Source organism: Vulpes vulpes, unplaced genomic scaffold (genome assembly GCF_048418805.1).
Source record: "Vulpes vulpes isolate BD-2025 unplaced genomic scaffold, VulVul3 u000000630, whole genome shotgun sequence".
Classification (NCBI taxonomy): domain Eukaryota; kingdom Metazoa; phylum Chordata; class Mammalia; order Carnivora; family Canidae; genus Vulpes; species Vulpes vulpes.
The window spans coordinates 462241-490130 of NW_027325744.1; the positions used below are offsets into that span (position 1 = coordinate 462241).

The window sequence follows — 27890 nt, forward strand, 5'->3', positions numbered from 1 at the left end:
ACACTAACAGAGGTCATGTAAAATATGTTAGGTAACTGGTGGTGATATAATCCTGCATAGCCAAACTGAACAATACGTAGAAAAAATGGAATTTAACTTCAATTACCATTTATGAAAATCTGGTTCATTGATGTTTACTTATAAAATACCTCCTCCAAATCCTTTAGTCTGAATATGGACAATCACCTTTTTACACCTTTAAATAGATTCTTCCTATCTGGATAGCTCACACCTGATTCTGATTAAATAAATTATCCATCTGTGAATTCTACAGGTGTAACTTTTAATACTTACCCTTTATTATTTAATACTTACCCTATATTATTTCCAGCAGTCTCCTCCCTGCTCCCAACGTGTCAGAAACAAGTAATTTAGTTGCTATGACTTTTCCATTTGTCTAAAGGCAAACCTATCAACCCCTATAAACATGTGTGTTTTATCTTGCTCCCTGTTTGGTATACCATGGATATGTGGGAGAATCAAGATTAGACTTTTGTTGATCTGACTTCTTGATAATAAGGTGTTAGGAAAGCAATAAATGTATTGGAAAAAGAACTTTAAATCATATTTAAGCTTACTAAAGCCTTTCAATAGAACATATTTAATTCTGGTAGTAATAAAATGGATGGGATTTCATTGTAAAGCAGAGCAGAATTCAGCATATACTGTGTCAGCTTTACATGACAGATTATTAATAAACTGCCACTGTTACCACTCGATGCCAGTCTTTGGTGTTGGCATTTTTTTAAACTTGAAACTCAAATGTATTTTTTTAATCTTATTAAAAGATTAGATGTATTTTTTAATCTTATTTTTAAAAGATGTATTTTTTAATCTTATTTTATGAACCAGTTTCTTCTTTTCAATACATTTTTTTCTCTTCTCTGTAGAATTATTGTGTGATTCAATTAATGGTTCCAATTTCATTATACTTATATGTTCTAAAAAACCCTAAGGCATTGTATAACTTCACATAGATCAACTTTAGTTATTTGTTTGTTTGTTTGTTTTCATTTGATGAAGGTGAAGACAAGGCAGAGTAAGAATTAAGAAAGAGGATGTACTTTCAACTTGGTACCTAACAAAAATGAGCCATTTGGTAGAATTCATTTTCTCAACTAACTTTCCCCAGTATGTTTGCCTTTTTCTCTCTTTTCTTCTCCTATCCCTGTTCTAGATACACTTTTTTAAAAGATTTTATTCATTTATTCATGAGAGACACAAGAGAGAGAGAGAGGCAGAGACACAGGCAGAGGGAGAAGCAGGCTCCATGCAGGGAGCCCAACTTGGGACTCTATCCCAGGTCTCCAGGATCACGCCCTGGGCTGAAGGCGGCACTAAACCACTGAACCACCCAGGGACCCCCGATACACATTTTATATTGTCCATTAATTCAACAAAACACTTAAATATTTGTATGAAATAGTCATTTTGCTAGTGTTGGAAAAATAATAAGTAGTGGGCAAAGCCTACAGGAAATAGACAGTTCAAGAGAGCTTATAGGGTCTAAGGTTATCCTTTAGATACAAAAGGGCCATTTTGTATCTAAAATTTTTTATGCTTTACAACTCCTTGTCACTCCATCAAAACTTTAGCTATCTATCAGAGAGAAGTTAAGAGTTACTTTAAAATAAGTTGCAATCAGTGGGTTAAAGGACATAGCATCTGATGATGGGGTAAAAAGTGTGTATAATGTCATAGAGAGGGCAAAATGAATAGCAAAACATGCAGGTGATGCGCTGAGTTTTATCTAAGTAGTATATATTATCCTCATTGTCTTAATTGGACGGGTAATGTCAAACCTTTGGACAAAGCTGAAAAAGATTCATACCTAGTAAGGTATGCACTGGTATTTACTGGAAATAAAAGAAATAGAGACTAGAAGAACAATAAAAAATGATCAATCAATGAAACTAAGAGCTGGTTTTTCAAAAAGATAAAACAGGCGTGTCTGGCTGGCTCCATCAGTAAAGCATATGACTATTAATCTTGGGGTCATGAGTTTGAGTCCCACATTGGACATACATATTACATACATAAATAAACATATATATATATCAGGGCACCTGGGTAGTATAGTCAGTTAAGCCTTTGACTCTTGGTTTCAGCTCAGGTCATGATCTCAAGGTCATGAGTGCAGAGCCTGCTTGAGATTCTCTCTCCTCCCACCTGTGTGCTCTCTCTCTCTCTCTTTCTCTCTCAAAACAAATCTTTAAAATGTACGTGTATTTTTGAAAGATAAAACTCTCAAACCTTTAGCTACACTAAACAAGACAAAAAGATTTCAATAAATAAAATTAGAAACTAAAGGAGCCATTACAACTGACACTACAGGAATGCATATGATCAGAAAATAACTGCCATATACAATTATATGCCACCAAATTTGATAACCTAGAAGAAATGAATACATTTCTAGAAGCATAAAACCTACCAAGAATGAATCAAAAAGAATAAATAATATGAATAGGCACCAATGTGTTACACATTAATACTCCATAATGAACAGTGGGCACTGGCTCAAATGTCCCATACTGGTTTTTGCCTTTGAGTCATTCTACATGGTGTTCCTTCTGCCTTATAGGGTTTACCACTTCCCAGCAGTGGGTCCTGGGCAAGTTTCTCAGGCTCATTGACCTCAACTATCTCCCACAGAGAATGGGAAACACATTGGTTGTGATGCTTACCTCATAAGGACATCACAAGGATCAGATGATGTGTGAAAGCATTTTACAAACTGCCAAGTCCTCTGCCCATATGAGCTAATAGAATATAAAACAATGGATGCCAAGGAGTTAAGACAGGGAGGGAACTTAGAAGATAGAAATAACTGCTGTGTGGAAATGGTAGACGTGATTTTTGCTCAACATTCTGGCAAGAGAAACTTTATAAAAGTACAAATTAATTAATAGAGCAAATTGGGGTAAGGGATAGGGAAGAAGGTAATTGAGAAGGGGAGGCCTGGATGTGTTTGGATCCTCTGAAGTCTAGAGAGAGGAAAGTGTTTGTTATCCAGCAGACAATTCCTGCAAGCAACCTGGAGCAATTTTTGCCTGACCCAGACAGATTCAAATCTGGCCTGTGCCGTTTTGACATTAAGATTCAGTTTCCTCACCTGTAAAGTGGACATAATAATGGTACCAACCTCAGAGCATTGTGGAGATACTTTAATTCATTTTTTTTGTCACTCAAAAAGATTTCTTAATAATACGGCATTGGACTATAACCAAAATATGAAATAAATATACACAAGTTTATATTGATACAAACAAATGAACAAATAGGGGAGAAAAGGCTAATTTTGCTTTAATAGAATTCCAGATAGGGGCACCTGGCTCAGTGGTTGAATAACTGCCTTTGGCTCAGGTCATGATGCTGGGGTCCTGGGATTGAGTTCTGCATCAGGCTCCCCACGGGGAACTGGCTTCTCCCTCTGCATATGTTTCTGTATCTCTCATGAATGAATAAATAAAATCTTAAAAAATAAAAAATAAAAGAATTCCTAATAATAGACTCCTCACTTCAGGAGGTGAAGGAAAATCCTCCCCACCCCCTACCCCAAAGATGGGGTAGATTTAGAGCACACTTCTAAACAACAGAGTGTAGAGAGAGGGAAACAGTGACTTGGGGCAGCAGACTGGCACACACAACTTTAACTGAGTGACAAAAGTCAGTGATGAAAGTCAGCAGTAATGCTGTGTGAATCTCATGCACCCCCAACTGAGATGGGATGGAAAGGCACAGAAGCACTTCACCACTGTGGTAGTCTTTCCAAAATTCCATATTCCCAGCCTACTCATGACAGAAATATCAGACACACCCAAATTGAGGCTCCTGCAACAAAGTAGCTGACCATGGGATCCCTGGGTGGCGCAGCGGTTTGGCGCCTGCCTTTGGCCCAGGGCGCGATCCTGGAGACCCGGGATCGAATCCCACGTCGGGCTCCCGGTGCATGGAGCCTGCTTCTCCCTCTGCCTGTCTCTGCCTCTCTCTCTCTCTCTCTGGGTGTGACTATCATAGATAAATAAAAAAATAATTTAAAAAAAAAACAAAATAGCTGACCAACACATCCCTTCAAAACTGTCTATCGAGGTCACGGAAAACAAGAATGAGAAGCTGTCCCGCACAAGGCTGGTTCAACACTTGTAAAACAATCGATGTGATTCATCATATCAGCAAGAGAAAAACCAAGAACCATATGATCCTCTCATTAGATGCAGAGAAAGCATTTGACAAAATACAGCATCCATTCCTGATCAAAACTCTTCAGAGTGTAGGGATAGGGGAACCTTCCTCGACATCTTAAGCGCCATCTACGAAAAGCCCACAGCAAATATCATTCTCAATGGGGAAGCACTGGGAGCCTTTCCCCTAAGATCAGGAACAAGACAGGGATGTCCACTCTCACCACTGCTATTCAACATAGTACTGGAAGTCCTCGCCTCAGCAATCAGACAACAAAAAGACATTAAAGGCATTCAAATTGGCAAAGAAGAAGTCAAACTCTCCCTCTTCGCCGATGACATACTCTACATAGAAAACCCAAAAGCCTCCACCCCAAGATTGCGAGAACTCATACAGCAATTTGGTAGCGTGGCAGGATACAAAATCAATGCCCAGAAATCAATGGCATTTCTATACACTAACAATGAGACTGAAGAAAGAGAAATTAAGGAGTCAATCCCATTTACAACTGCACCCAAAAGCATAAGATACCTAGGAATAAACCTAACCAAAGAGGTAAAGGATCTATACCCTAAAAACGATAGAACACTTCTGAAAGAAATTGAGGAAGACACAAAGAGATGGAAAAATATTCCATGCTCATGGATTGGAAGAATTAATATTGTGAAAATGTCCATGCTACCCAGGGCAATTTACACATTTCATGCAATCCCTATCAAAATACCATGGACTTTCTTCAGAGAGTTGGAACAAACCATCTTAAGATTTGTGTGGAATCAGAAAAGACCCCAAATAGCCAGGGGAATATTAAGAAAGAAAACCATAGCTGGGGGCATCACAATGCAAGATTTCAGGTTGTACTACAAAGCTGTGGTCATCAAGACAGTGTGGTACTGGCACAAAAACAGACCCATAGATCAATGGAACAGAATAGAGAATCCAGAAGTGGACCCTCAACTTTATGGTCAACTAATATTCGACAAAGCAGGAAGACTCTCCCTGGAAAAAAGACAGTCTCTTCAATAAATGGTGCTGGGAAAATTGGACATCCAAATACAGAAGAATCAAACTAGACCATTCTCTGATACCATACACAAAGATGAACTCAAAATGGATGAAAGACCTAAATGTGAGACAAGATTCCATCAAAATCCTAGAGGAGAACACAGGCAACACCATTTTTGAACTTGGCCACAGCAACTTATTGCAAGATACATCCATGAAAGCAAGAGAAACAAAAGCAAAAATGAATTATTGGGACTTCATCAAGATAAGAAGCTTCTGCACAGCAAAAGAAACAGTCCACAAAAGTAAAAGACAACCTACAGAATGGGAAAAGTTATTTGCAAATGACCTCTCAGATAAAGGGCTAGTATCTGAGGTCTATAAAGAGCTTATTAAACTCAACAGCAAAGAAACAATCCAATCATGAAATGGGCAAAAGACATGAACAGAAATCATACAGAGGAAGACATAGATATGACCAACAAGCGCCGCATCACTGGCCATCAGGGAAATATAAAACCAAACCACAATGAGATACCACCTCACACCAGTGAGAATTGGGGAAAAGTCACAAGACAGGAAACAACAAATGTTGGAGAGAATGTGGACAAAGGGGAACCCTCTTACTCCGTCAGTGGGGATGTGAACTGGTGCAGCCACTCTGGAGAACTGTGTGGAGTTTCCTCAAAGAGTTAAAAATAGACCTGCCCTACGACCCAGCAATTGCACTGTTGGGGATTTACCTCAAAGATACAGATGCAGTGAAACGCTGGGACACCTACACCCCAGTGTTTATGGGAGCAACGTCCACAATAGCCAAACTGGGGAAGGAGCTTCGGCGTCCATCAAAAGATGAATGGATAAAGAAACCGTGGTCTGTGTATACTATGGAATATTACTCAGCCTTGAGAAACGACAAAGACCCACCATTTGCTTCGACGTGGATGGACCAGGAGGGTATTATGCTGAGTGAAATAAGTCAATCAGAAAAGGACAAACATTATGTGGTCTCATTCATTTGGGGAATATAAAAAGTAGTGAAAGGGAATAAAGGGAAAAAGAAAAAAAATGAGTGGGAAATATCAGAAAGGGGACAGAACATGAGAGTCTGCTAACTCTGGGAAACGAACAAAGGGTGGTAGAAAGGGAGGTGGGCAGGGGTGGGGGTGACTGGGTGACGGGCAGTGAGGGGGGCACTTGATGGGATGAGCACTGGGTGTTGTTCTATATGTTGGCAAATTTAACACCAATAAAAAATAAAATAAATAAATAAATCATCCTTTTGTTCCAAGGATGGAACACACACACACACACACACACACACACACAAAAGGACAAACATTATATGGTCTCATTAAGTTGGGGAATATGAAAATAGTTAAAGGGCATGAAGGGGAAAGGAGAGAAAATGAGTGGGGAAATATCAGAGAGGGCAAGAGAACATGAGAGACTGCTAACTCTGGGAAACGAAGAAGGGGTGGTGGAAAGGGAGGTGGGTGTGGGGGTTGGGGTGACTGGGTGATGGGACCTGAGGGGGGGCACTTGATGGGATGAACACTGGGTGTTATGCTATATGTTGGCAAATTGAACTCCAATAAAAAGAAATTAAAAAAATAAACAAACGAAACAAAAGAAAAAAAACCAAACAGCAGGTTTCCCTTTTTAATGGCTGAATAATATTCATATATTTTTTCTTTATTCATCTATTTGTTTATGTATAGTATGTTGTTTCCATGTCTTAGCTATTGTAAATAATGCTTCAATAAACATGGAAATACAGAAATCTCTTTCAGAGAGGGATTTTATTTTATTTTGGTTATGTAACCATAGGGTGGTTGCTGGATCATATGGAGTTCTATTTTTAATTTTTTGAGGAACCTCCATCCTCCATATTGCCTTCCATAGTACCCATATTGAATTACATTCCCAACCAACTTGCACAAGGATTCCCTTAACTTCAAATCCTTGCCACCAGCACTTGTTATCACTTATCTTCCTGATAGCCATTCTGACAAGTATGAGGTAACATTCACTGTGATTTTGATTTGCACTTTTGTGATGATCAGTAATGTTAAGGACATTTTCATGTACATATTGGCCATTTGCATATCTTCTTCAGGGAAAACAGTCTATTCAAATCTTTTACCCATTTTAAATCAGATTGTTTTTTGCTGTTGAATTTTCTTATATATTTTAGATGTTAAGTGCTGTTTGCAAATACCGTTTTCCTTGCCATGGGTTGCTTTTCATTTTGTTGTGCAAGAGTATTTTAAGTTGATATTATCTCACTTTTTTTTTGGTTTTATTGCTTATAATTTTGGTGTCATATATAATGCGTCATTGCAAAGACCAATATCAGGGATATTTTTTCCCTGTTTTTTTCTAAAACTCTTACGGTTTTAGGTCTTGATGTAATTGTTAATCACCTGAAACTAACTGGAATTTAAATAAAACCTTTAAGAAAAGATACCCAAAAAACGAAGCTTGTTTTAAGATATATGTTTCAAGAAATTCGTTTAAGGAAAGTGCAAGTGAGGGACGCCTGGGTGGCTCGGCGGTTGAGTGTCTGCCTTCAGCTCAGGGCGTGACCCAGGGTCCCGGAATCGAGTCCCTCATCGGGCTCCCTGCGGGGAGCCTGCTTCTCCCTCTGTCTGTGTCTGTGCCCCTCTCTCTCGCTCTCGAATAAGTAAATGAAATCTTTTTTTAAAAAGGAAAGTGCAAGTGAGAAACACCATTAAATAAATAAATAAATAAATAAATAAATAAATAAATAAATAAATGTTTAATTATGTCAGCACGTTGATGTTATCCATAGTTCTCCACATTTAAATTTTAGCAATATTGTAGCTAATATAAAAGACTAGGTGGGCATATTGCAACTCTACCCCTTAATGGGTGTGTGACCATACAGAAGCTGCTTAATTACTCATGTGCTTCTTTTTCTGTATGAACAAAACATGAAAATAGACATCTACATTCTATACCTTAGTAGGAATGAAATAGCATAGGTAATATTTACATGAAATAACATAGGTGAGAGCCCCTTCCCCTCCCTATACTGATAGTACTTGGCACAAGCAGGTAGTAAGTAATTGATATATTGTTCCCCTTTGTCTTCTTATGCTCTGTGTCAGAAAAAAACATTCATTGAAGAAAAGTTGTGTTGAGAGAAAGGATCTTTTCAGCAGTATGAGTTTTAGGTAAGACTTTTGTTATACTGTTGGAACTGCAATTAGTGGATGAGAAGGGCTCATACGTACTTAGCTAGTACCGGGCCATCTCTACACCATACTACTGTCTTCTCCACACAATTCCATAACTGCCTCAAAAAAGGAAAGGATATGCCAAACTTTTCTCTTGCTATGAAAAAGTTTTTTTTTTTAAGATTTATTTATTTATTCATGATACACATGGGGGCGGGGGCGTGCAGAGACACAGGCAGAGGGAGAAGCAGGCTCCATGCCGGGAGCCCAATGCGGGACCCGATCCCGGAATTCCAGGATCACGCCCTGGGCAAAAGGCAGGCACCAAACTGCTGAGCCACCCAGGGATCCCCTGAAAAAGTTTTAATTGAAAACCAGGATTCTGGGCTGAATACAGCTTCAGCAGATTCCCCATTAAATTAGAAGGGGTTTTTCATTTAAGTCCTAGTGTTGATATGTCACTATGCTCTGTCACTTTGAAAAGCGATAGTGCTTTGTTATCAGCACTGAGCCCTGACAGGCTTTTGATGTAGACTTAGACTAAAATAGATTGCCAGAATGATGAAGGCGCTGCTTACCTTCTAACACCTCCAGGCTGTGGATGTGGGCAAAGGTGCTGACCTATTGCTCTGTCCAGCCCAGTGGGTTTGATCATCTCCAGCTGAATATTTTCACATTTTAGATTGTAAGTTGAAATTGTAGAAGGGTTGATAGGTTTTCAACAGAAGCATGAATGTTACTGATAGCATATGATTTATGCCATCTAGAGACTTAATTTCTTAGGCAAATTGTTAATAATTAATTCTTGCCCTTTAACTTATACATTCTATTTAGAAAGTCTTTAAAGAAAGAAAACCGTACTTGGTGAGTTATAGAGGAAGTTGGCCTGCCAAAAAACATAGTCATTCCTTGAATTAAACACCATGTGCCAACCTTCTGCCAAGCACTGAGTTAGGTGTTGCAAACAGAAAGACAATTAAGAGTACCCGTCCTCAAGCAGAGAGATATATACAGAGGTAGATACTTATAAAATAATTCAGCAAGTGAAATATTATGCATAGAATATTACTGAAGCACAAAAAGCAATTATCTTGATATCTCTTAGGAAACAGGTAACAGAAATAGTGCATGTGTAACCAGTATCCTTGTTCCTAATGACCAGATCAGCACATTCAATGTATAGCTGAATGTTTAGATTGATAGGACATTACCTTTCTTGGCTAGGAACAAGATTTCTCTTAGGAGAGGCTGAACATGCATATTCAAATAGAGTTTGCTATCAGAAAAGTGGAAAGGTTTTTGAGGGCTCAGAATTAGTATTTCTTCTTACATTTGCCACCCCACCCCCAGACACGCACACAGTTTAACTCTCTGTACACCATAGTGTCCCATGCCTTTCTGCTGTTGGCCATATAGAAAATAAATACTTTTTGAAAAAGCTTTGCTCTATAACATTTCCAGGCTCCTTCATGTGGGCTCACTTTTCTACTCAGCATGTTTCTCTACATTAAACTCTGGTAGATATGATAAGCAAGTAGCTAAAGAGCATTTAAAAGAGTTTACACTGTGAATGGAAAAATACAGATTTTACTGCCTTTGTTGCCTTTTAAAACTAAACCTCTTCTTGAATGTATTTGTATAGGATTTTCATAGCCCTCCCCTCTGGAGCAATGTTTTAGCAATGCTGCTCTGAGTTTTAATCACTGGATATTTGTTTTTTTCTTCCACACTAATTTCAAATCACAAACTAACATTCAAATTGAAAACAGTAATAGGTTTACAGTCTTTCAATTTACTTTTAACTTCATGCTATCTAAAAAAAAAAAAAAAACTTCATGCTATCTTTTCAGAGCATCTGATCAAGTTTAACACCATTGGATAGTTTAAAACTCAGTTTGCAGTAATCCACAGCCCTCAGAAATATTTGACTTCTACCTAAAAGTAAATAAAGGTAAAAAGTCTCTACATCTTCAATAAAAGTTTTCAAAAATGAATCAGCCACATGTTTTGAGTCCCATCTCTGTGAGCAAATTTCCAGAATAAATCATTTCTGGGCTTGGCTGAATTCCAGAGCACTGCAGGTCTCAGTCCAGAGGGCTGCATATATATGCAGATTGGCCATTCAAAGTTAAGGAAATACCTGCTTTCTATATTTATAGATGCTGCCACTTATATTTTGCATTTTATATGATCATTTCCTTGTCTACCTTAAACTATTAAGTTCATGAGTATGGGAATCTCTTCATTGTATTTCCAGCCATAGCTCACTCAGTACCTAGACCAACAGTAGGCACTCAAGGAATACCTGCTAAATCGCCAAATCCCGTGTTTAGGACTGTGAGTGAATAATGGGAACAGAGTTGTACTCAGATGTTAAAGATGACTTCGTATATATTGATCCCTAGATATATGAAGTCAAAAATAACAACAATAAGGAGGGCTTAGATAACTAAAAGTGTTCCTAGAGTAGTATAGCAAATAGGTTCCAGGGAGCTTCATGGACGCTTTCCCCTACCTCACTTATTAACTGGCATTAAGGTAGGAATGTATAGCACAATGCTTCCTTTAAGCAACAAACTTTCAGAAGTATTGCTCCAAGACACAACTCACATAGCAAATAAAGTATAATGTCTTAGAATGGTCTTTAGGACCTGAATTTCTAATTGAGATCTTGTTTTAACATTTTCCTAACTCACACACACACACACACACACACAAACAGGGCATATGCAATATATACTTCTGTGTGTGTAGGTATATATATAAGAAATAGCAATGCTATCTATATACAATTGATACATATACTAATATATATGAGTAACTATATATTTATACATTATATAAGTAACATGTTTGTAATATTTAAATATTACATATGTGATATCTATGTAATACAAACTTATTTATTATAGAAGTCATAACTAAGTTATTAAGCTGTTATCCCTTTTGACAATAAATATCATCTCTCTTGGTCTTACTTACTCTCTATTTCCCAGTTGGGCTTTTAGGCATTTGATGGTGAGAGAATGAGTTAATTTTACCTCTCTAAACAAAGCCAACTGGGAAATGGCTTGGATGCCACCATGGAGGTAATAGAAGATGCCCAATTTTGGTAAATAAAAAACATGTGACTAGATGTCTCCTCATTATTTCAATATTGTATAAATAATACTCTTAAAAATATCAAACAGATCATAAGAATATCTTATAATATTTCAACTCCAATTTTATAGAGAAACACAAACTGTAGCTGTCAGAATGATCCTCTTTCCTAAGCAAAACAACTAACGTAGCAACAAGGTGTATGAGGAGATCAGCAATTTATAAAAGGACTACCTTTTGCTTCTAGTTTTAAATTCTTCACTGGGTCAAACTGTGACTTCATGGCTACTTATTTAATGTGTGTTTGTGTGCATAGGTCTGTGTTTTCTTTCCAGTTATGTTGCCAGTTTATTCAGCAATTTTACCATTTTGACAAAGCTTATGGATTTAAGACGTTTTATAGCAGAATTATTTATTATGAACAAAGTTTCATCTTAATAAAGATGTACTTGTATGGACAAGTACATTTTAATTTTTTCAAGATACATTAATGAAAAAATATTCTGGATCTGTTTTCATTCTTTCTTTTATTCTACACTCCTTCCCCACAAAAAAGTATGCACATATACATAATTATTTTTTACATAATTATTAAGACAAAATTAATATGATTCAGTCAGAGTTCAGGTATGACATTTGTTAATTCATATGGCTAGTGCTCGAAAGGAAATATTATTTATATAAAGGTAGTCTTATAGGGCTAAGCAACAAAAGAAAACCGAATTGAATATGGCAGATAACATGGAATTAAGTACTGTTTCAAGCGTAATTTTTTTTTAAATGTGGTCATTCTGCACTGTTATTCATTCTGTTCAAAGAAAAAGCAACCTTGAGTAATGTATTTTTAAAATCAGCAACTTAATTAGAGGAAAATTTTTAAACAGGCAAAACAAAACAAAACACCCAGAGTATGAAAATCAAAACAGGAAATTATGTTACAATAAGAGGTAATCAAATCATTCCTTTAAGAAGCGTAGAGGCGGCGGCCAAATGGCAGCGCCTGAGGAGCCGGATATAACCCAGGAGCAGACAGAGAAACTGCTGCAGTTTCAGGATCTAACTGGCATAGCAACTATGGATCAATGCTGCCATCCCTTGGAACAGCATTACTGGGACATAGAGGCTGCTGTACAGGACCGATTGAATGAACAAGAGGGTGTGCCAGATGTTTTCAACCCACCTCCATCCTGACCCCTGCAAGTTAATACAGTTGAGCACAGGCTCTACAGTTAGGCTATTGCAAGACCACAGCCAAGGGGGCTGCCTGGATGGGGTTATTACTTAATAATGCTTCCATTCCGATTTACCTACACAATACTTGATATATTTAGGTTTGCCCCTCGCAGCTGGGTCACTGACCCCGTTGGGGACATTGTTTCATTTATGCTCTCTTTTGAAGAGAAATATGGGAGGGCACACCCTGCCTTCCACCAGGGAACGTACAGCCAGGCACTTAACGATGCCAAGCGGGAGCTTTGGTTGCTTTTGGTTTGTCTTCATGGAGATGATCCCCAGGACTCCGATGAGTTCTGTTGCAACACACTCTGGGCCCTGAAGTTATTTCCCTAATAAACACTAGGATGCTTCGCTGGGCATGCTCCGCAAATAAACCTGAGGGATATAGGGTCTTGCAGGGTTTAGGAGGGAACACCTATCCATTCCTGGCCTTGATTATGCTGAAGGATCAGAGAACGACTGCAGTGGGACCCGATGACCTTATTAACCAGCTGACATGTATCATGGATGCAAACCAGACTTACCTCGTGTCAGAACGCCTTGAAAGGGAAGAACGAAATCAGACCCAGGTCCTGCGACAACAGAAAGACGAGGCCTATCTGGCCTCTCTCAGGGCTGACCAGGAGAAGGAAAGGAAGACACGGGAGGAGCCAGAGCTGAAGGGGCGCAAGGAGGAGGAGGAGGTGCAACAGCAAAAGTTGGCAGAGGAGAGAGGTGCGCGGAATCTACAAGAGGAAAAGGAGGGGAAGCTGGAGTATCTGCCCCCAGAGCCTTCCCCTGATGACCCTGAAAGTGTCAAGATCATTTTCAAATTAGCCAATGATTCTCGAGTAGAGAGATGATTCCACTTTTCGCAGTCTCTAACAGTAATCCATGACTACTTCTTCTCCTTGAAAGAAAGCCCTGAAAAGTTTCAGATTGAAGCCAACTTTCCCCGGCGGGTGCTGCCTTGCATCCCTTCAGAGGAGTGGCCCAACACCCCCACACTTCAGGAGGCCAGACTTAGCCACACAGAAGTTCTCTGTTCAGGACCTGAAAGATGAATGACATTTTTCTTCCCTCTCCCCTCCTAATCCCTAAAAGAAATGGAGAAACAAACAAACAAACAAAAACCGAGAGAGAAATTCATATTATTATTATAATACAATATTTTTTTTTAAGATTGCTGTATCCTAAGGGAGGATCAGAAACCATGCAGCCCAAAAGAGTCACCACCTGTGTGTGTGTGTGCGAAGGTCAGCAGTGAACGTTCCCACTGGCAAGCCCACCCTTCCCTACTGCCTCTGCACCACACACCTTCCAAAGAAAGGTCGAAGGACTTCGACCCAGTCATTGTCCCAACTGGGGAAGGGGACATTCCCACTAGTTCTCATTCATCCTTGCTTTTATGAAAAATAAAAGTGGAAAAAAACATCTATCAACCAGCTACTACTGCAGCATCTCCTGACGACTTGCTTCTCCCACCACCAGAGAAGAGGCACAGAAGAGAGATGTTCCTTGAACTTCCCACATTTTATGAATAACTTCTAAATGTTTTTTGTTGCTTTGTAATGACCAAAGGAATGAGACTGACAATGTTGTGCCCCTAAGTAATAAGCAGGTCAGCACAAGGTGGGTGCAGCCCAAAATAGTCAGTCCTGCTCTGCTTGTCCAGGGGTAGGGGGTTTTGTTAAATTTCCTGAGTCCCACAACATAGCTGGGTTTTTTTTTTTAACTTTATTTGATAAAGAGCCAATTCTTAAGCCCATGAATTCATGCTCTGGGCTCCTTAGCCCACAAGAGTGTAATAAAGGTGACCTGGGCTGGTTTGTGCTTATTTTTGCCATTGTCCCTCTCACATTCCTAGAGAGGTTGTTCTTTTTGGTCCAACTCTTGCTGTCCTTTCTTACCATCTATGCGCCTCGCTTGGAGTATTGGGAGAAATCTGGAGTTCATTGCCCCACAAAGTCTCTGTACAGATATCCCCATATATGCAGTGTGAACTCTGTGTATACTCATTAACTGCAGTTGTCCCTTGGAATCTGTACTAGATGGTTACTATGCAATCTGAACCAAAGGATAGCAGCTCTTCATTCCTCTTCTGATGTGTACGTGCTCTTCCTGCCCAGCCCCGAGTGTTCCTGAATTGCCAATCTTGGTGCCTTATCAAAGGACTAGCAGGGTCAATGGTAGAACCAGCAGAACCCCATGATGGTGCCCTGCCTGTATCAGTGGGAGAAGTGGGTGGTGGTGGTGGTGGTGGTGGTTCAAGGATAGAACTAGAAACCTTGAAGGGAGCCAAGACAGAACTCCAGGTGTGTGTAAACTGCTGGAAGGTACAGTTAGTTTCTGATATAGCCACCTGCTGGAGGCAGGTTTTAATCCTCTCCCTCTATTGCTGTTTTGAGGTAATAGGGGTTTTTTAACCTCTGGATGGATGTCCCTTCTTTGGTTGAGTTTATGGTAATGGGTACATGGGTCATGCCATGTATTATTAACAGATGTCAGCATGAGCTGGCAAATATTCCAAAGTGTTCTATAGCTAGACTGGTGCAGACTTGTAACACAGCAACCTACTGAAGTAACTGGAGCCTAGCATGCTTTGAGGCCAGGCTTCATATCAAGATAAAACATAACGTGGTAGATTTGCAGTCTCCAAAGGCTTTCTCTCTTGCTTCCCTAAAATCTAAGGGCAACTCTTTCTCTTTTAGGTAGCAGTGATGTACGTGGCTTCTCCTCTGCATCCCACAGTGGTTGGGGTAAACATGGGTAAGGGACAGAATAAGGAACCTCACAAGGCACCACCTAGGGAGCCCGGGAATTACCCAGTGGTCTTGGCACAGATGTCTAAAACACCATCTCTAGGAAAATTTAATTTAATTCTGCTCCTCACTGCCTATTATTCCATTTTGTTTACTGCTGCCTCAAGGCCGGATGAGTGGGAAGTCACTGTCTATTGGCATGAAAGGTAACTGGAATGGATACCAGGATAAAGCATGTTCTCTATTCAGCCTTATGTGAAGTCTGCTTCATGCTTACAACCATGCAAAGAGGAATTTTCCCACATAACTTTGAGTCTCCCTCCCTGTCAAACTCATAGCTATTTCCCCGGCAGTACACAGAAGGGCAGGATATTAAGGGCCTCCTCTAGGTTGGGTATTGTTTTGGGTGTTTTGCCCACACATCTTTGGGAAGTTGTAAAACTTTTTCCTTAATTCAGTCTGCATCTTATTCTACAACGTGCACGTTATGTCTCTTGGCCTTTCAATACTTGTTCAGGGAAGGAGGTCAGATGCCAGACTGTTAAGAAAAAGTGTATGTCGGTACGGTTCTTGGGATGGCCTACCCATTTACTTTAGGTTTCAGGAAGTTTTATCTGAAGCACATGTTCCTTCCTAGTCCATGTGGAAACAAGCCTGCTTTGCTCAGACCCCATTCCTGTCTCCTTACCGTAGGGCTGCTGCATAGGTGTCATCTCCCTTCCTCCTCCAGGAAGGATGCACATTTTGTCACTTAAAGCCAGTACAATCTGTTACTCCCAAGGACCTCGGAACTCCATGGGACCTGCAAGGGAGAAAATACTGAGAAGCCGATGATCTGCAAGGATTCGCTCATTTCCAGATCACCTCCGGGTTGTTTCAGCTGTTTATCAAACAGCAAGCCATCAGCCTAAAAAAAAAAAAAAAACACTTGTTTCAAGTTCTCTTCTGCATCCCAAAACTGACGTTGTAAATTCAACTGAATGACATGGGAAATGACCAAGCAAAGACACCCAGTTGGAGTCCGTTGAATTTCTGCAGTTAGTGGGGCATTTCTGGTCTTTTCTTCCACTTCTGCAGAATTTCCTGCAGCAAATACTTCTTTTGTCCTTGCTTGCCTCCACTGTGATGTTTGGATAAAAAATGATCAGAGAATATCTCTTAAAAAATAATAAGGAACCTAGAATCTTCAGCTGAGCAGTCATTATGAAAATTGCTAATGGTGCCAAGGCCAAGGAAAGAGTTTCAGAAAATGACTGTGGGAGGAAAGAGTGATAACCCCCAGAATGCAAAATCAGGGGAGTATTACCTGGTGCTTGAACAAGGAGCTCCACTTTGCAACTGTTTCCTTTTTTTTTTTTTTTTTTTTTAGGACTTGTGAGGAATGCAGCAAACAGGAAATCCCTCCACAAAAGATACAGTGTCCCAACTTGGTACTGCGCCTGAATAGTTTACGTGATAATTTACTGAAGAAATCTAGTGTACTTTAAATTTTTTTCATAAAAGTTCCCATTGTGTTGTAGGTTAACATTAAATGTTTTATACAAAAAAATCATTTTTAATCATTAATGATTAAATCATTCTGGTAAAAGATTAATATCAATGTAGTATGAATAAGCCCATTATAAATAGCATGTTGTCTGAAAATGGAAAGAAGAGTTTAGATACATGAACCTGAAAGTCATCACTAGAAACCATTAAGATACCTAGAATTTTCATCTGAATTCACTCATTCTTAATTGATCATTTATCTATCACCAGTAGGTTGGACTTTTGTGGGGTTTGGGATAAAAAAAGAAAAAAGAAAAAAAAACAAACTCTCCTTAAGTAACTTTCATTCAATCAAGAGAAAGAAAAAATATAAACAGGTAATAGCAACATTCTCTATCTGTATACAAAATGCTTATAGATGCTACTTATTTATTATATGCCCATGTCAGAATTTGTTTTTTTTTAATTTTTTTTAATTTTTATTTATTTATGATAGTCACACAGAGAGAGAGAGAGAGGCAGAGACATAGGCAGAGGGAGAAGCAGGCTCCATGCACCGGGAGCCCGACGTGGGATTCGATCCTGGGTCTCCAGGATTGCGCCCTGGGTGTAAGGAAGGCGCTAAACCACTGCGCCACCCAGGGTTCCCCCATGTCAGAATTTGTATACATAAACCAAGTCAGGGATGCTGGCCACCTCTTTGAAGTTTTTCACCATTTTACCCAACTCTTCATTCTTGTTTGATAGTTATTAAACACCTGAGGGGAAGAATCTAGTAAAACCAAAATATTTAAATAGTCACACAATGGTCATTTTGACAGAGATGTTGCTGGTCATAAACCAGTCATGTGGGGATCCCTGGATGGCTCAGCGGTTTAGTGCCTGCCCTTGGCCTAGGGCGTGGTCCTGGAGTCCCGGGATCGAGTCCTGCGTCGGGCTCCTGGCATGGAGCCTGCTTCTCCCTCTGCCTGTGTCTCCGCCTCTCTCTCTCTTGTCTCTGTCTCTGTCTCTAATGAATAAATAAAATCTTAAAAAATAAATAAATAAACCAGTCATGTGAATTACACCAAGTTATTTTGCAGCTGATTATACAGCTGTAAGTACTTCTTTTAGTGATTGCATCAAGAGTACTAATATATACATCTGGATTGGAAGACTGAGATGCAGTATTGAGGTGGAAGGCTTATTTGAAATCCATCTGCTATGGATTTTAACTTCACCAGGGTGGTAAAATGATCTGAACCACATAATCTACTCTAGTATCTTCTCCTAGTTTCATAGGGAACAGCAGGAGAGATACAAAGTTGCGAGAAATCCAAAGTTGGAAACCTTTTCATGTAGTGTTCCTGAATCTCAAGGAAATCCAGTTTATTAGTTTCAAAAGAATCTTTCAGCCACTACTGCATCTGTGCTTCCATCTGGGTGGGGACCTAACTGAAATGTGATTCCATGTTGGAAACCAGTATACAGAAAAGTCAGTTCCCAGCTTCAGAGGAGATTGGCAGAATACAGTTTGGATCCAGGTTCAGTAAGTACAATTTGCTAGTTTATTTTAGTTTCCAAAGCCATCCAACTTTCATTTGCCCTGGCTCTTGATGTTTTAGAAACTTGGCAATAGAATGATCTTATTAAATAGATCCTCCCCTCATATAAGCATCTTCAGATTGAAAGGCCACATAAATTTTGTTTTTCAATTCTAAACGCATACAAGATTTTTATCTGTCCCATTATGGACCAGACTTACCTTTCGTTTCTCCCTAGCTCTCCTGTATTTTTTTCTGTATTCATTTAGATTTAATTTTTTTAAGGCAAGAACCATGTATAAGGTGACTTATTCATGTTCAAAATCTTAGTACTTAATACAAAATCTGGCATATAGTCATTAATCAATAGCATTATAGTTAATAATACATATTATGAGGAAAACATTTTCTATTAACATAGATTACTTTTCAGGCCTATCATATATGACATATATATGTATATACACATGTATACACATATCTGTGATACATATCTCTCTATATGTTACAGTAATAATTGGTATGTGAAGTTGTACCTGCACATATATATATAATCTCTATCAGATTCCCTAGCCATAATATCAACACAGCAAAGAATACATCTTAATAGAAAGATTTATGATTAGTAAATTAAACAGAGAATGGCAATATGACCCAGCAATTTCACTCCTAGGTATCTGCTCAAAAGAATGAAAACTATTACTCAAACAAAAAATTGTATGTAGATGTTCATAGCAAAATTCACAATAGCCAAAAGGTAGAAAGGATGCAAATATCCACCAACTGAGGAACAGATAAACAGAATGTGACATAATACATACAAAGAATATTATTCAGCCATAGAAATAATGAAGTCCTAGCACATGCTACAACACGGATCAAGCTTGAAAACTTTATAATGAGGGAAAGAAACCAGTCATAAAAGTTACATATTATATGATTCCATTTATATCAAAAATCCACCCTGACACATACATAGAGACAGGAAGAAGATCTGTGGTTGCCAGGGGCTGGGCTGGGCACGAAGTGATGGGAAGATAATAGTTGGTTTCTTTCGGGGTTGATAGAAATGTTTGGAGCTAGATAGAAGTGATGGTTTTCACACATTGTGAATGTAAAGTAAATGCTAAATTTCACATTTGAAAGTGGTTAAAATGGTAAATTGTATGTGTATTTTACCATAACAAAAATATTTGTGCCAGAATTGCTGTTTAATCAAACTACATTTTAAAAATTAAAAATCTTGAATTCATTATTTTTTTCTAGAATTATATAGCAGTTATAGCTCACCTGACTTACTTGACTAAAATCATCTTTTTTTTTTATTTTTATTTATTTATGATAGTCACAGAGAGAGAGAGGCAGAGACACAGGCAGAGGGAGAAGCAGGCTCCATGCACCGGGAGCCCGACGTGGGATTCGATCCTGGGTCTCCAGGATCACTCCCTGGGCCAAAGGCAGGCGCCAAACCCCTGCGCCACCCAGGGTTCCCTTCTTTTTTTTTTTAAGGAAACTTCAGTCTATTGAAATCTCTGTTCTCTATCGATGAAAATATATCAAAATCATTAATTACTTTAGTTCAAATGATTGATTGTTATCCATAGTTCACCTACTCTTTTCTTTTCCATTATAATAACTAATTCAATGCTGTTCCTTTGAGAAAAAGGCAGGTTTTTTTAAATTAAATACTGAAAATCTAAATATTTTTGTGGATACAATTAATTTTTTCAAAGAAAATTATTTTAAAAGTTTTACCTGCCATTGCTTTGTAGTTCATAATCATTAGAATTCATAACATAATCATTACTTTACTGTCTTATGTCACTGGATAGAAATCATCAATATGTAAATTATATATATAATAGATGGAGTTATAAACACTAAAAGTATCGAGTCAATGGAATAATATTACGAAGGAGAGATGATGTTGAAATTATGGTGGTGTAGATGAGCTTCACTGAAAAATATAAACTTTCACATGCATCTAGAAAAATTGATAGGATTTGATAGTTTACCATAGCAGGAGAGAATGATGAACATTCCAGGTGTCCAGGCAAGACAGAAGATGCTTCAGGATTTCAATATCTCCATTGTAAATGATTGAAAATGCCTTGCCACTATTTCCCAGCGTGTAACTGCATCCACCCATACGTGTCCTGTACACTCTGGGATGAGAGATCTTTCTAAAAGACAAATCTATTTGGCCTAATAATTACAATAGCATGCATTTATGCAGTGGTTACTTTGTCCCAGACACTGTTGTGTCTTCACAGTTAAACACTTAATCATCATAACAATTGTGCAAGATTTTTCCTTACCCTGTCAAAATACTTATAAATATTACAAGAAAATCAGATTCTGAATCCTACCATGAGCTGCCTGTATCTTCTGACTCAATGTTCAAACCAAATGACTCAAATACAAGAGAAACAGTAACTTATCCAATTATCTAATAGGTACTTACTGAATGCCACGTCCTCTCACCCCTCCATATGTCTTTGTCTGTGTGATGTCTGTGGACTCAAATGTTCCCTACTACCTTCTTATTTCCTCTGCCTTTTGTATGAATGTACATTCCCTCTCACCTTTGAGCAGTATTCTCTGATGTTTGTTTTTATGCCCAGGTTTTGGCTATTATTTATAAAGCTGTGTTAAAGATTCAAATATAGTTCTTTGTGTAAACATATATTTTCATTTTTGTTGGATAAGTGCCTATAAGAGAAATTGCTGGATCATTAGGAAAGTCAAGTTTAACTTTCTGAGAAACTGCCAAACCACTCTCCAAAGTGCAGTGGCACATTTCATTTCTTACAATCATTTTGTCCCTCATCTTCAACAAAACTTAGTATTATTGGTTTTATTAATTTCAGCCATTCTGCTGAGCATGTAGTGCTATCATATGTGATCTGGTTTGTGTTTTCCTAATGACTAATGATGTTGAGCGTCCTTTCCTGTGTATTTTCCGTTCGTTTATCTTCTATGGTGAAATGTATGATAAAATCAAAACCCCATTTTAATTAAGTTACTTGGTTTCATACTAAGGAGTAGTAAGATTATTTAGATATTCAACTTACATGTCCTTTATCACATATATGTGTTACAAATATTTCACTTGAATTTACAACCCTGAGGTCAGGAGTCCCTCGCTCCACTGACTGAGCCAGCCAGGCTCCGTAGCCTGCTTTACTTTTTTATACTACTTTGGACTCTTATTTTTCCTGAATTTGTGTGTATATACTTTTTAGCAACTTGGGAAAATTCTGGCTATTTGTTATTCAAATATTTTGTTCTTACTCTGTGTCCTTCATTTTCTAGCAATCCAATTACATGAATGTATGCTCTGTTAATATACCAAGTCCTTTGTTTTTAAGCTTGGTAAGAAAAGTCTTGGGAAATTTTTATACTTAATTTAGCTTCAAAACTAAGGCAGTATCCTGAGGACTCTACTTAATGCCCTGTGTATCACTAGATCTTTCCACACTGGCAAGTGGACACATGAGTTATCCTCAGCCCTGTGAGAGCTCCAGGAACTTTTCTACTCCTTTCCTGTAGCTCTTTCCAAGGCTTCTGGTATTTTCTTCTCATGAAATGTACAGAGCAATACTCAGTGACAGAATTGGGAGATTCTTTGAGGTTTTACAGAGTTGTGTGTCTCTGCAACTACCCACTCCGCTCTCTTATTCTGACCTGTCAAATCTAGTTTTCTTGACTGCTCCCAAAATTTGGTCTCTATCTCTGCAACTTGGCAAGATGGCTTGATTCCATTACAGCTAACCCTCCTTTGTTGTTTGGTACAATTGAAGGGCTCATCTTTTTTGTGGTTCACTTATGCCAGGGGTCATAGTCCTATGTTGCTTGTTGTCCAGTATTTGAAAAATGTTACTTATGTTTTGTCTGCTAATTGTTTAACACAGAAGAGGTTTTTTTGTTTTGTTTTGTTTTGTTTTGTTTTTGTTATTTCCTCCTAACCAAGGTTGAAGTTCTAGTCCAATTCCACATGTTGAGTTTAAGGAATTGATGAAACATATAGCAAGGTGTCAAAACAGGCAAACATGGCCTTAGAAAGGAGCTTATTTTTATATTAAATTTCCCAATTATTTTTTAAGTATAAAATTGAAAGTAGAGAAATAAGTGATTCATTGGGAATTACTATATATTATATTCAAAAAGCAGAAGACTAAAGATGTAATTCTTGGGGAGTCATATGTAAGAGAAGAAAGATTTATAAAAGTAAAGTTATATGTTAAATAAAAGCAGACACAATTTTAAGAAATTTGGAGTTATTCTGAAAATTGATTGGTACTTAAAGGAAGAACCATGTTCTGATGTTTTCCCCTAAAATTTCAGCAAGTTCTAAAAAAAAATAAACATAAAAATAAAATAAAATTTCAGCAAGTTCTTGATTGAAAAATTTCAAAGGGATATTATTTTCCAATGAAATGACAGTTGGTATCAGACATTTGTGGCTGCTGACAAGACAGTGACATGGTACCACAACAAGTGCCTACGATTCAAATGGTGTCTAGACAGGAGGGATCATTTTAAACTTCTTATTTTTCACTGTCATCAAATTCTGTACCATACATTTTCTTTTATGCACAGTGATTAGACATAGATTTTACATAAAAGGAACATAGAGGGGACAATACTGTTGTATACTGTAAATAATTAGAGGAGTCAGTTTATTTAAGTAGATTGTTCAAGTTAAGTAGATGTTCAAGAGTATAGTCTATAGCTCTCTCATGAAGATAAAATCAAAACACTGAACTGTGACTTAATTCTTTGATATATACATGTACACATGCGTGCATATGTAAATGATTGAGATATGATACCAAATTAAATCATCTGTCAATCTAAAATAATTCTAGTAGACTAATTTATTGACTATTCTATTTCACTTCGCTTGATAAATATTGTTAGAGTTGTAAAACTAGAACCTTTAGTTTTATAATTACATTAAAATATATCCTTGACTCTATCTTTGATTGGTAGTTCCCTGGGAGATGAAGGAATTTTGTGATAAAAATATAAGTGAACATCTGAATTTAAAGAAACTTGTGGATTTCTAGAGAATTATAAATTATCCTTAAATTACCAAACTTTAAGTGATCAGAAATCATATAGAGCTAATCATGTCAGCTATTCTGAAAAAGTTGAATAATTTCCTAGTTAAGCCCATTTGGAAATGCACAGAGAAAAAATTTTAAATGCTTTAAATAATTTATTATATCTTTTCGGAAAGAAATTTCTGGGGTAAGTACAGTACATTTCAAAGACATAAGAATCATAAACATGAGTGGGAAATATCAGAAAGGGAGACAGAACATGAGAGACTCCTAACTCTGGGAAACGAACAAGGGGTGGTAGAATGGGAGGTGGGCAAGGGGTGGGGGTGACTGGGTGACGGGCACTGAGCGGGACACTTGATGGGATGAGCACTGGGTGTTATGCTATATGTGGGCAAATTGAACACCAATAAAAAATAAATAAACAAATAAAAAACAAAGACATAAGAATCAAATGATCACGTCTTTACTAATTTATTTTGGCATTAAAACCATGTTCATTGTGCGGAATCAGAAAAGACCCCGAATAGCCAGGGGAATTTTAAAAAAGAAAACCATAGCTGGGGGCATCACAATGCCAGATTTCAGGTTGTACTACAAAGCTGTGGTCATCAAGACAGTGTGGTACTGGCACAAAAATAGACACATAGATCAATGGAACAGAATAGAGAACCCAGAAGTGGACCCTGAAATGTATGGTCATCTAATATTCGATAAAGGAGGAAAGACTATCCATTGGAAGAAAGACAGTCTCTTCAATAAATGGTGTTCAATTTACCAACATACAGAAAAAAATTGGGAAAATTGGGAAAAAAGTTGGGAAAATTGGACATCTACATGCAGAAGAATGAAACTGGACCACTCTCTTTCACCATACACAAAGATAAACTCAAAATGGATGAGAGATCTAAATGTGAGACAAGAGTCCATCAAAATCCTAGAGGAGAACACAGGCAACACCCTTTTTGAACTCGGCCACAGTAACTTCTTGCAAGATACATCAACAAAGGCAAAAGAAACAAAAGCAAAAATGAACTATTGGGACTTCATCAAGATAAGAAGCTTTTGCACAGCAAAGGATACAGTCAAAAAAACTAAAAGACAACCTACAGAATGGGAGAGGATATTTGCAAACGACATATCAGATAAAGGGCTAGTTTCCAAAATCTATAAAGAACTTATTAAACTCAACACCAAAGAAACAAACAATCCAATCATGAAATGGGCAAAAGACATGAAGAGAAATCTCACAGAGCAAGACATGGACATGGCCAACATGCACATGAGAAAATGCTCTGCATCACTTGCCATCAGGGAAATACAAATCAAAACCACAATGAGATACCACCTCACACCAGTGAGAATGGGGAAAATTAACAAGGCAGGAAACAACAAATGTTGGAGAGGATGCGGAGAAAAGGGAACCCTCTTACACTGTTGGTGGGAATGTGAACTGGTGCAGCCACTCTGGAAAACTGTGTGGAGGTTCCTCAAAGAGTTAAAAATAGACCTGCCCTACGACCCAGCAATTGCACTGTTGGGGATTTACCCCAAAGATTCAGATGCAACGAAACGTCGGGACACCTGCACCCCGATGTTTCTATCAGCAATGGCCACAATAGCCAAACTGTGGAAGGAGCCTCGGTGTCCATCGAAAGATGAATGGATAAAGAAGATGTGGTTTATGTATACAATGGAATATTACTCAGCGATTAGAAACGACAAATACCCACCATTTGCTTCAACGTGGATGGAACTGGAGGGTATTATGCTGAGTGAAATAAGTCAATCGGAGAAGGACAAGCAGTGTATGTTCTCATTCATTTGGGGAATATAAATAATAGTGAAAGGGAATATAAAGGAAGGGAGAAGAAATGTTGGGAAATATCAGGAAGGGAGACAGAACATAAAGACTCCTAACTCGGGGAAACGAACTAGGGGTGGTGGAAGGGGGGAGGAGGGCGGGTGTTGGAGGGGAATGGGTGACGGGCACTGAGGTGGACACTTGACGGGATGAGCACTGGGTGTTTTTCTGTATGTTGGTAAATTGAACACCAATAAAAATTAATTTAAAAAAAAACATGTTCAATTATGGATCAACTTTCTATACATATTCCTAAGAACTATCCATCATTCCACAAGTTTAGATTAACTTTTAGTAAAATATATACAAAGAAACTGTAGTCTGTATTTTAAAGTTTTTTCCCCAAACCTATAGTAATTTTATTTATGAAGCAAAAATAAAACATTTATCTTTAAATTAAATAGCGTCATAATACCAACATTTTGGGAAGCACTTTATTCTTAATCTACGTAGGACTGGAATAAACATAAACTGTGACCTACTGTATCTTAACCCCTGAGAAACTCATATCCGCATGTACCCAAATGTATGTATAATTTTCAGAAAAGCATTGTTCAAAATAGTTTGACAGTAGGGAGTAATATCCAAACATTTTTCAACAACAGAATGCATAGAGTGTGGTATTATCATTACAATATTATAATTAAGACCTATAACAATAATTTAACCACAACCACACTCAAGAACATAACTGCATCTTATGATAAATTGTGATAAAGATGTAAGACATAGAAATACATATAATGTGATTTTTGGGGGGTAGTTAAGAACAGGTAAATCTAAACTTCATTCTTTGGGATGTACACCTGATAGTAAAACAAACAGAATAAGGAAATTATTACTAAGTTATGATAGGGTTCTTGCAGAATGATGGAAAGTGATTGCTTGAGGGTTTCTTGAGTAAGGCAATGTTCTTTTTCTTGGCCTAGATGTTGTTTATAGGATCACATACATTTTAATTGTTTGCTAAACAAATGTTTGTCAAAGCTGTGTTTGATGCACTTGTGTCTAATAACAAAAAAATTTTAAATATAAAATTTCAGAAATGACCGACCTAACAATATTTGGTATATAACAGGTTTTCAAGCTCTTTACAAGTTTCTGTACAAATGACTTTTTCTCTATGTCAGTTTTATCATTTGCTATGTAAATACTAAGTATCCTCTTCATATTTCTAAGCAGATTAATCTATGATTTAATCTTTTTATTTGAACAAACTTTGTTTAACCGGTGCAGCCCTGTCAATTTCCCCATATGTTGCTTTCATATTTCACTATGAACAATTTATCCCTCTCAAGTTAATATGGAAAAACATGGATTTTATTGATGATACATCTTGTGTTTAATTGTGAAGCACCACTGTGACTAATGAGACTTGTGTTCTTGTTATTTACTTGTAATTTATTAAGATCTGTCTTTGGAAAGGGGCAAATAGAACACATTATGTTGTTGATGACAATATTTGATAGTCAATAATCATTACCTGATTAAAATATAAGAATCAGGGATGGGATACTTATATCTTTTGTAAGTAAAAGCAGGAATATAGGCTGCAGAGAGAAAAAGGACAGAAAATCCAGGCCTATGAGATACTTGGAGATGGATGTCTGAGAGATCCAGATACCCAGATTCACAAAAAACAGTGACATATGGATTATGTGCCATATGTAATTTCTGAAAGAATTCCTATCTACTAAGTATCAATCCAAAAAGCAGTAATTGATGAATAGGATTGAAGTTCTTTCAATAGCCTGCTTTAAATATAGATGGTATAAAATCTGTTTCGTGAGAAACAAGATAATCTGATAGAAAACTAGCTATATGATATTAAGTAAATGGTTCTTATTTCTTCATATAAAAAGCACGTTACCGCCATGTAAAGCAAGTGATTCTTAGGTTGAAAACCTCAACATGCCTGGTTCTTGATGTACAGAATCCTTTCTGCATGAAAGAAAGACCTTGGATCTTTTGGGGTTTTTATTTGAGGATTCCAGTGTTCAGTATATTAGGAGAAAGTCTACCAGTGTAGCTGACGCAATAAGTTCACAATCTCATGTAGGCAGCTGCATCTCTGGGATGGCCAGCCCCAGGCTAATTGCCAACCAAGCAAAGAGTTCATTTTTGCCTGCGTTCTTCCAATGAGGATACAACTAGAATGAGTGCTGGTGTTGGGGGAGGCTAAACTCCACATCTACCCATCTTAGGTTCTCCCCGGGGGGACTCATTACCAAGAGGATATCATCAAAAGAAAAAATTTATAAAGGTTTGCAGTGCACATCACACCGAAGAAATCAAAAATAAAGAGGAACTCAAAGCAGCAGCTTAAAACTGTCGGCTTTATAGCGTCTTCAGCAAAGAACAATAATACATTTGTAGAAAAAATGATAGCCTAAAGAAAAGCAGTTTTAGGCTATCAAGGGCGGCAAACTGGAAAGGTAAATATATGGGAAGACATTAACACTAAGATTTGTTTC

The 27890-nt window shown here is 37.8% G+C and overlaps 1 protein-coding gene and 1 pseudogene across 8 annotated transcripts in view; both read left to right on the forward strand.

Moving 5' to 3' along the window:
• The window catches only part of LOC140596750 (piwi-like protein 1), a 98082-nt gene that overhangs the window by 47940 nt on the left and 22252 nt on the right, over nucleotides 1-27890 (forward strand). The window lies entirely within an intron of this gene.
• On the forward strand, nucleotides 12257-14537 carry LOC140596759 (FAS-associated factor 2 pseudogene; annotated as a pseudogene).